Source organism: Dermochelys coriacea, chromosome 11 (genome assembly GCF_009764565.3).
Source record: "Dermochelys coriacea isolate rDerCor1 chromosome 11, rDerCor1.pri.v4, whole genome shotgun sequence".
Taxonomy (NCBI): domain Eukaryota; kingdom Metazoa; phylum Chordata; order Testudines; family Dermochelyidae; genus Dermochelys; species Dermochelys coriacea.
Genome location: NC_050078.2, coordinates 46,901,110 through 46,909,717, shown reverse-complemented (window position 1 = coordinate 46,909,717; position 8,608 = coordinate 46,901,110). Strand labels below are relative to the sequence as shown.

The 8,608-nt window shown below is 40.2% G+C and overlaps 1 long non-coding RNA gene across 1 annotated transcript; it reads left to right on the top strand.

Annotated features, from left to right (window-relative positions):
* Positions 1-1,150: 1,150 nt before the first annotated feature.
* LOC122458023 lies at positions 1,151-7,534 on the top strand. The gene is made up of 3 exons (XR_006277840.1): positions 1,151-2,226; positions 4,804-4,883; positions 5,915-7,534. It is a non-coding gene; the product is annotated as an uncharacterized LOC122458023 (long non-coding RNA).
* Positions 7,535-8,608: the final 1,074 nt, after the last annotated feature.

Below are 8,608 nucleotides of genomic sequence, written 5' to 3'. Positions count from 1 at the left end.
AAAGATGTTCAGGAAATCTGAGGTAGTGCTGAAAGCAAGATGCACTGTAGCCTATAATGTAAAGGTATTGGACTCAGTGGGGTCTGAGATAGGAAGCAGGCACATACTCATACTCTATTTGCCAAGCATTTTATGTAGAAATCCTAGCTTATTTTAAAAGTATTTCACTAAGATCAGTAACCATGGTGGGGAGAAATGCCCTTTAATATGTTGTGTCATTTCTTGTGATAGCTTTCTGCAAAACATATCTGCTCAACCTGGAGGGGGGTTGGGGGGAGGTTGTCATGCATTATTTTGTTTGGGGTCATATTCAGGGGAGAGAGAAGGGTTTGAGAACTAAGCGCTAGAGGTTGAAAAGCTGCTGTCACATACCTGAAACAGTGAGTGTTTCATCATTTTATGTACCAGTATCTGTATCACAAGGTTTACACTGCTGTGTGCATCATCACCATTACACTCAATGGAATCTGACAGACTCATTGCTCTGACTTCCCACTTCCCACTGAAAAATGTAAATTGAAGGAACAGGAGTCCTAATGCTTTATTTTTTTAACAGTAGGAAAAATGTCATCTCAGCGTGGAAGAGAATGAGAACTTCTGCTCTTGAACATACTGAATATTCCATCTGGCAGAACAAAAATTTGTTGCAAAGTCATGCAGGAGGCTCAATAGCAGAAGAGACCCCAAGAGACTGTAAGCAAGCAATCTTGTAGTCAAAGCTGATTGTTTAGCAAGTCTAGTCCAAGCTTAGTATACTCTTTGCACAGAATAATTCTTTCAAATGTCTTAAGCTCTCATAAATTAACTTTTGTGTAGCAGAGAATCTCAACTGAGAAGTCCTTTTGTTTACAAAAAGCTCACAACGAAACCATTTGTGGTGCATCCTTCAGGAAAGTGTAACGGAACCACATATTCCAACAAAAATAAAACAGGAAATCCTCTCATTTCTGATGAGTTGGAGCAGAGGGAAGGTTAAACAGTGTATTGTGGATATGAATGTAATGTTCCTGAAAATACTGAAGAGTGGAATCCTCTGGATATCCATGGAGAAGATGCTGCCTGTACTGCATCTTTTGTGGCTGTGCAAGCTTTCCTCAAGGCACCACTGTCTTGTTCTGGAGGGACCACTCCTACCCAGAGGGTCATCCAAGGCCATCAGTTTAAACATGGAAGCTTCACTTGTGAACTCAAAATGTGCTTGCATCTTATATTAGCACACATAGTGCTGTTACACACATCTGGTATTGGCACACACAGATTTTTTTCTATGACTAAGTATATTAGCATATTAGTTGCAATAACTGCATGTTCAAATACAGGCTGCCAGTGGCACACACTTTTTTGTGTTTATCTTTTAAAATAAAATCTTGTCTCCCGTCTTCCTGCTCATTCGGACCTTAGACTTTCTTCGGAAGCCAGCTGGTTATTTTCTGAGGTGGTGTTTGCAGTTTTGATTATGTGGACACTTCTCATCTGAGACCATTAAGAACCACCAGCTGATAACTTTTGAATGCTACAAACCTGAGTTAGATCTTCTGAACTGGCCAGCTGTAGGCAAAAATTTCCATATTCCATTAACAGTCTCTTCAAATAGCCAGCCCTTGAAATGATACTCTTATATGTATGTTAGTTTTATAATTGTTTTCTGTAAAACTGTGTTTACTTTAGAATATTGATTTTTCTCTTATTCCCACACAACTGTTCTCAATATATTACTTCAGAAGGAAGCATATAAAGGCATCTCAGGAATTTGTCACTGTATGACAAGCTCCTTACAAAGAATTCTGCTGTCATTTGGAAGGATAGAGACCTTGCTGATCGACCCATTGACACCATATTTTATTCAGTGACAGTATGGCCAGACTTGAACACAATGTCAGTGATTTTCACAAGATAGTATTTATTCCTTTTTTTAAAGACTGTTATGGTGTCAGTATTTAGAAGGTGAATTTGTGTATAAAAATGAAATCCAGACATGATATGAATGACTAGCTAAATATTGCCAACTGCTGCTTAGGGACTGAATTGTAGAATTGCAACACACTCACGCACACAAATAGAAATGTCTGTCGGGAATCCTTTACTGTGCTTACTAGAGAGCTATAATGCACGTTTTAAATAGTGATTTTTATCACTGTTTTATCTTATATTTGTATGCCTCTGCTTAGAGGAAAAGGGGACACAGTTCTGCTGGACATCTTCAGTGAGACCCTAGTGTCCATTCAGGTATCCATCTGCAACCCTTTTGACAATGGTAATTTGTAAACATTGAGCACACTCTCCCAGGATAGAACATTAAGATCATGTGGCGTTTGGGTCCCTCGAATGCCTAGAACTATAGTTGTTACATAAAAACATTACTTTTAATGTGGAGTTGTGAGATATTGGCTAGCCCAGTATTTGTCAGTCTTTTTTTATATTGTGGCTCACTTATGACAGAGATCATCTTGTAGATTCCTTATTACCCAGCCCTGCTCACAAACCCTTTCTGTACTATCTACAGCGCTTGGATACATGGAGAAGTAATTTTCAGATGGTTGTAGGAGGACAAGATGAAAATAAGCCTTTTTTAAAATTCTGGGTGCAGTTGCTCAGTAATGTATCATTCTGCATCTCTTTGTTTCTTCTCCCAGGGTGTAGAGCTGCCTACAGCACCCACTGTTCTAATCTCTTCAGGTCACTTTACAGTTTGGTTTTGTCCACTTGTGTTTACCACTTTTCCTGCCGTGGTGTAAGCTGTACTTTCCAGAATGGCAGTGAAAGTCCATGATGCTGTCCATGAATAAAACTGCAGATAAACTGTGGATTTTCCCTCATCCACCAGCTTTCAAAACATCCCCCCCCCCACAAAAAAGAGATGTTTCCAGTTCTGATATCTGCCCCATGTCCTCCAAGTCTAAACTCCTTTAATGTTTGCATGCTTGTCCCCAGATTGTTCATTTACAAAGTTTGCCTTCAACCTGGCAGTGCTACTATATGAAGTGTTATAGATGCCACCAGTAAACATAATTTTATTCAAAGAATAGAAAGATAGTTTAGGGGAGAATTAAAGAGGAGGACATTTTATTTAAATATACTGTAAAATAAACATTCTGATTACTACTTTGTTTGGTATGTTTTATTGAACAGAACTTTGGAACAACTCAATACTTGTGATTGCCTGATAATTTAATATCTCTGTCTGACAAGTAAAAACCTGTACTGTATGTTGTACACTTTGAGATTTTACAAAATAGAAATATTGGGAAATGAAACTGAACAAATGAAATCTCAGAACCACTCAGAAGAGTGATCATATCTCTCTATAAACCACAGAGGATACAAGTCCTAATGTAACACAGATTCTCATCTGTCTACATGGTAAAGTCATGTGGTTTTGGAGCAGAAGATTCCAAGTATTAACCCTGTTTACAGCTGCGAAGTCCATGCAGTCCCAGTGTACCGAGTACTGGAGCTGATGACCAAGTCACTGAATTGTTACATAGTGATTAGAAACAAGATACCTTCAGAGGCTCCCATGAGTATCTGGCATAAGGAATTGATTTACCATGTTGTAAATTTATGTAATTCTTGTTTGTATGACCAGGAACAGATTCATTCCTAATCCTTCCCTTGAATGTTATTAACTTCTTGAGAACCACTGACTGTACAGTGTGGATAAGGAAATTAGATATCCCACTGCAATATAATGCATTATCCAAACACACATAATGGGGTTCGCTAGCCCTTCAAAGCAGGCTACAAGCCTGAACAGGCTAATTCAGCTCAAAAAGGCGACATTCTTGAAGCATGGGAATTGTAGGCCTTGTTCCAAGCCATGCTGGGAAAGGGAACAGGACAAAAAGTAACCTTCCTTTTCCTAGTGTGAGAGAGACTAGGGAGGAAGCAAGAGCTGTTGTGGTTCTCACTGCTGAGATATCCTAGAAAGGTACAGGCTGTGCTAGAGGACAAGGGAGCTCCTGGGAAGAAGTAGGCTGTTGGCCCCTCTCTGGAGAGGAAGCACCGGGAAAAGTAAAGATCTCTGGGTCTCTCCATCGTTGGCTGGGAGAAAACTAAAAGGGGTAAGAAGGATATAGGAGACAGCCTGTAAGAAGAAGGCTTGAGCGGAGGTCTTGGTGATGTTAAAAGGTCATAGGAAGAGGTGTAGGAGGCTGGCAACAGGAAGGCTTCCTGGAGTGTCTGAGGAAAGCTTCCTGGAGTGTCTGGGGTGAAGTGTAATGGGAAAATTTGATGGATCAGAGGGCTACTTCACCATTAGGGTCCCAGAGCTGGATCTCCACTGAAGAGGAAGAGTATGAGTTCTCCTAAACCTCAAAGGTTAGGTTGTCAAATGAGGTGTTGCTGTCATGCCCGGGAAGAAGGACGAATACTAAGAGAGCCTCAAGGGAGGGCAGGTTTCAGAGTAGCAGCCGTGTTAGTCTGTATTCGCAAAAAGAAAAGCAGTACTTGTGGCACCTTAGAGACTAACAAATTTATTAGAGCATAAGCTTTCGTGAGCTACAGCTCACTTCATCCGATGAAGTGAGCTGTAGCTCACGAAAGCTTATGCTCTAATAAATTTGTTAGTCTCTAAGGTGCCACAAGTACTGCTTTTCTTTTTTCAAGGGAGGGCAGAGTCCCTAACAGTAGCTGGGGAAAGGTGAACAAAACCTTTCATTCCTCAGCACCTAGGAGGGAAGACCTCACAAACTGAACATGAGAGAGGGGGGAAGGGTTGATACAGACCTTCAGAGAGGGCCAGTGGCCCAGCCATGGAGAGGAGCAGGATGAAGAATAGTTATTGCAACTACTTGTTGGTTTTAGATTTTCATTACCCCAAAAGGGGTTGAAACTACTATACCAGAGGGGAAACCTCAGGTAGCAGCTGCATCTGAAGGCAACAGGTAAGCAAACTTCCTCACACTCTGTAATATCCCCATGCTCTGAAATAGACACTAAGAATGTGCAGTAGAATATTTTTCTATTGAAGTCTTTTTCTTTTATTTTTTCCAAAGAATTTCAGTAACAGCAGATTTCAGAGTAGCAGCCGTGTTAGTCTGTATTGGCAAAAAGAAAAGGAGTAGTTGTGGCACCTTAGGGACGAACAAATTTATTTGAGCATAAGCTTTCTTATGCTCAGATAAATTTGTTCGTCTCTAAGGTGCCACAACTACTCCTTTTCTAGTATCAGCAGAGATTCCCTATAGGCTGACTTTGAATTCACAGACTTCAATTCACTGAAACAATTTGGGACTTTTAGGTGACTTAAACAGGTGTCTATTTATTACATATTCTCAATTGCTGTAATATCTGAAAGCCTTCTGAAAGCTTACCAAGCACTTAAAATTTGACATAACAATTTATGTCCTCCTTCCCAGACAGGACAAATAGATTGTATCATTTGTAGGTTTTGTTAACCTGTTCTTGTTTGCTCGGGTCTTATGTGTGTGTTTTGTGATGAGTGTGTTTGAAGAAATTATCGAGAGAAAGTGAAGCCAAAAGAATAGGTTTTGTATTTAGCTCTGAAAGTGAGGAGGTCAGTTGTTGTTTACATCTCTTGTGGGCTCTGTAGTTTAAGCCCCCCTGCTGTCTCCAGCAGAGTTGGGTAGAGAACAGTAATTCTATTTCCTGGAGGATTTCAAGATTTGTTTTTGTTCTGATTTGGAATAAAAAGTTGAGGATCCCTGGGGGTCTCTGACTCTGGGGAAGCCCGCCAGACAAACTGCCTCAGAGTCAGGGATCTCCGAAGCCTGGGGTCCCCTGCAGCCCACGAGGTTGGCTGCTTAGCAGCCAGGTAGGTGATGGGCACATTCCCAATCAAAGCCTGGGTTTCACTGGAACTTTCTTGAAATCTCATTAGCTCCGTGAAACACTTTGATTCTGATAAATCAGTGAATTTTGATGGAAAACATTTTGTCCAATTTTTTCTGACCAGCTATAGAGTCAAGAACTCATGGACCTCTCTGGCCGACAGTTTAATATTTTCCTGTGGAACATGGCTGTCATGAGAAATCATGGTTGTGGAAGGACATAGGATCCCAATCTTGTGGACAGCTTTGAGTGTTGGGACAGTGTTAGATTTTGAACTGGACTCTGCATTCAGTGGGGAGCCAGTGGAGAGAGCAGAACACCAGAGTGAAGAGATCATTGCAACCTGTGTTGTTTAGCAGATGATCTTCTGCATGGAATGCCATCTAAGGCTTTTTTCAGTGTCTGTGGCTTCATACTTAAATATCAGGTACCATGGCAGTGTACAGAGATAGAAGTTGGTGGGTGGGTGGGTTGGTTGGTTTTGCTGCAATGGCTACTAACAGAGTATCACTGTATCTGAACTCAGTAATAAAAACGTTCCACTATATGTCCTAATTCTGCAAAAAGCTTAGGTCGCTGGGATGCTTCATAGGAAGTTTCTCCTGTTTGTATTTGAAAAGGCTCAGAGTACTGGTTTTTGATGTGACTCCTTTCCTGTCCCTTCCAGAACTTAAAGGGGAGTGGAGTGGGGTGGGGTGGGGGAATAGTCTTACCTTTCATAGTGTTTGGATCTGTAGTTCCAGATCATGGAATCTGTTACATAGAAGAAAAATTCTTGAATATACTTTCTGTACGTGCAAGGAAAAAAACACATGCAAGTTATTTTCTGCATGTAATGTGCTATACAGTACAGTGTGCTCTGATAATACACTGACTGGCAAATCAAAATGCTTAACATGATTTGGGGCCATTTGGTGCAGCGAGTGTCATTTAGTGCAGTTCCAAGGGCTCCCATTGGAGCTCTGCTGATGGACAGAAGCTGAGGATCCGGCCCAAGGTTACCTGTTGTTGAAATGTAGTATTCAAGAAGTTAAAAGGTGATTGAGATTTAGCGGAGTTAGGTTACCTGGCTCCTTTAAATCCTGAATTGCCAATCTGCGGCCTTAAGATCAGTCAGCTGGCTTCTTATGAAGAAGATTGAGAATGAGTCTGAGCAAAGGGTAAAATTTTCTCTCTGACCTTTTGGAATACCCAAGAGAGATGGAAAGAATTGACTGCCAGGGGAAGAATTTAAGTTGACATGACAATTTTAAGGTTAACCAGCTGCCTGCTGACATTTTTGGTGAGTGTTGTACTGCATCATCTCCAATTCATTTTTTTGTATTGAGTCCCTCAGTGCTGTTGCTTGATAACACAACATTCAAATTACCTACATCAATACTTCATATGTATTAAGAAAGAGAGAGGGGTTTTTTTGACATTCCTGTTTGTTGTTGTTCAGGATTACTGAAATTTCTGTCTCATACAAATAGGACTATGAAAGCAAGTGGGATAAAGAAGTGCTGAGGTTATTTTTGAATTTACTCTGGTGTGTAATACCCCAATAATAAATACAGAAAGGAATGAAAATTACAGTATTGATGCAATGCTACATAGTATGTTACTTTTAAAAAGGGTGTGAGATAAAGCTAACCTGACCCAGTCACTTGCACCTCCCATTACACTTTATATGCAATATTTAATAACCTGCTATGATGTGAGTTTTCTCCAGGCTGTTCTGATGTTTTTCTTGTAAACAATTAATGTTTAGATCATTCACTTGTCCCCACCCTAGAGGCTTGGAAGGGGCACATGTAGCACTGTGGCATCTTTCCATCACACTTTCCCATGGAGTTGGAGATCCACACATGGAAAACATCAGGGGAGGGTGTATGTCTCTCACCCCCCTCCCCAATCAGTTATTGTGCAGGAATTTCACAACAAAGTGAAAACTGATTCATGCTCTTAAAGATCAGTGGGACTACTTGTGCTTAAATTTAGGCAGTTGCTCATGTACCTTGCTGGATCAGAGCCCTGGTCCATATTCACTTGCTTCCTGCCCTTGTAACTGTGGACCCCATGTTCCCCATAAGTGTTTAGCAATGCAAGACAGTGCAAATTAATTGTGAGTGTGCCGAATATTATTCTGGTCAGGTCCTGCTTTGGACAAGCAAACCATTTGCATCCCAGCATTCAAAAGTATTTCTCCTCACTAAGGGTTGATTTCCAGTCCAGATTTCAGCTTTCCATTCCCAGCTGCTTCAGTAGTAGAGCTGTTTGTTTGGTGGGGGTTTGAATTTTTTTGTTTGGGAGGGGAAGCAGGGGGAGTCAGAAGAACTTGTTTATAACGGGGAAAGAGTTTATTTCCACTCTGTTGTATTTCAGAATGGCTAAAATTCTGTTTGGTCAAATAATTTAGAACAAATTGTCACTGTACTACAGCAATGTGGTAGATGAAGTCAATACAGAATAATTAGAAAGAAAACCCGTACTATTCCTGTAGACTATGAAACAACTATAGAAAAGAGTCACTTGCAAATAGAGTGAAGTGTGGCAAATTATTTATACGTAGTATTTATATATTGCTATAGGTATGCATGATGCTTTACAGATAAAGATGAGTACAGAATTTCCATCCATTGAAAAATTCCAACAGTTCAACATTTGTTTTTATCCCAAATTGGAACAAAAAAATTGAGATTTCAATTTTTTTCATAATAAAGAATTTCAATTTCAGAAATGTCTAAATGTTTTTCTTCACCATTTTTATTGAAATATTTTGACATTCCCAAAATCAATACATTTCATTTGGTTTACTGAAGTGACCCGAAACATTTCG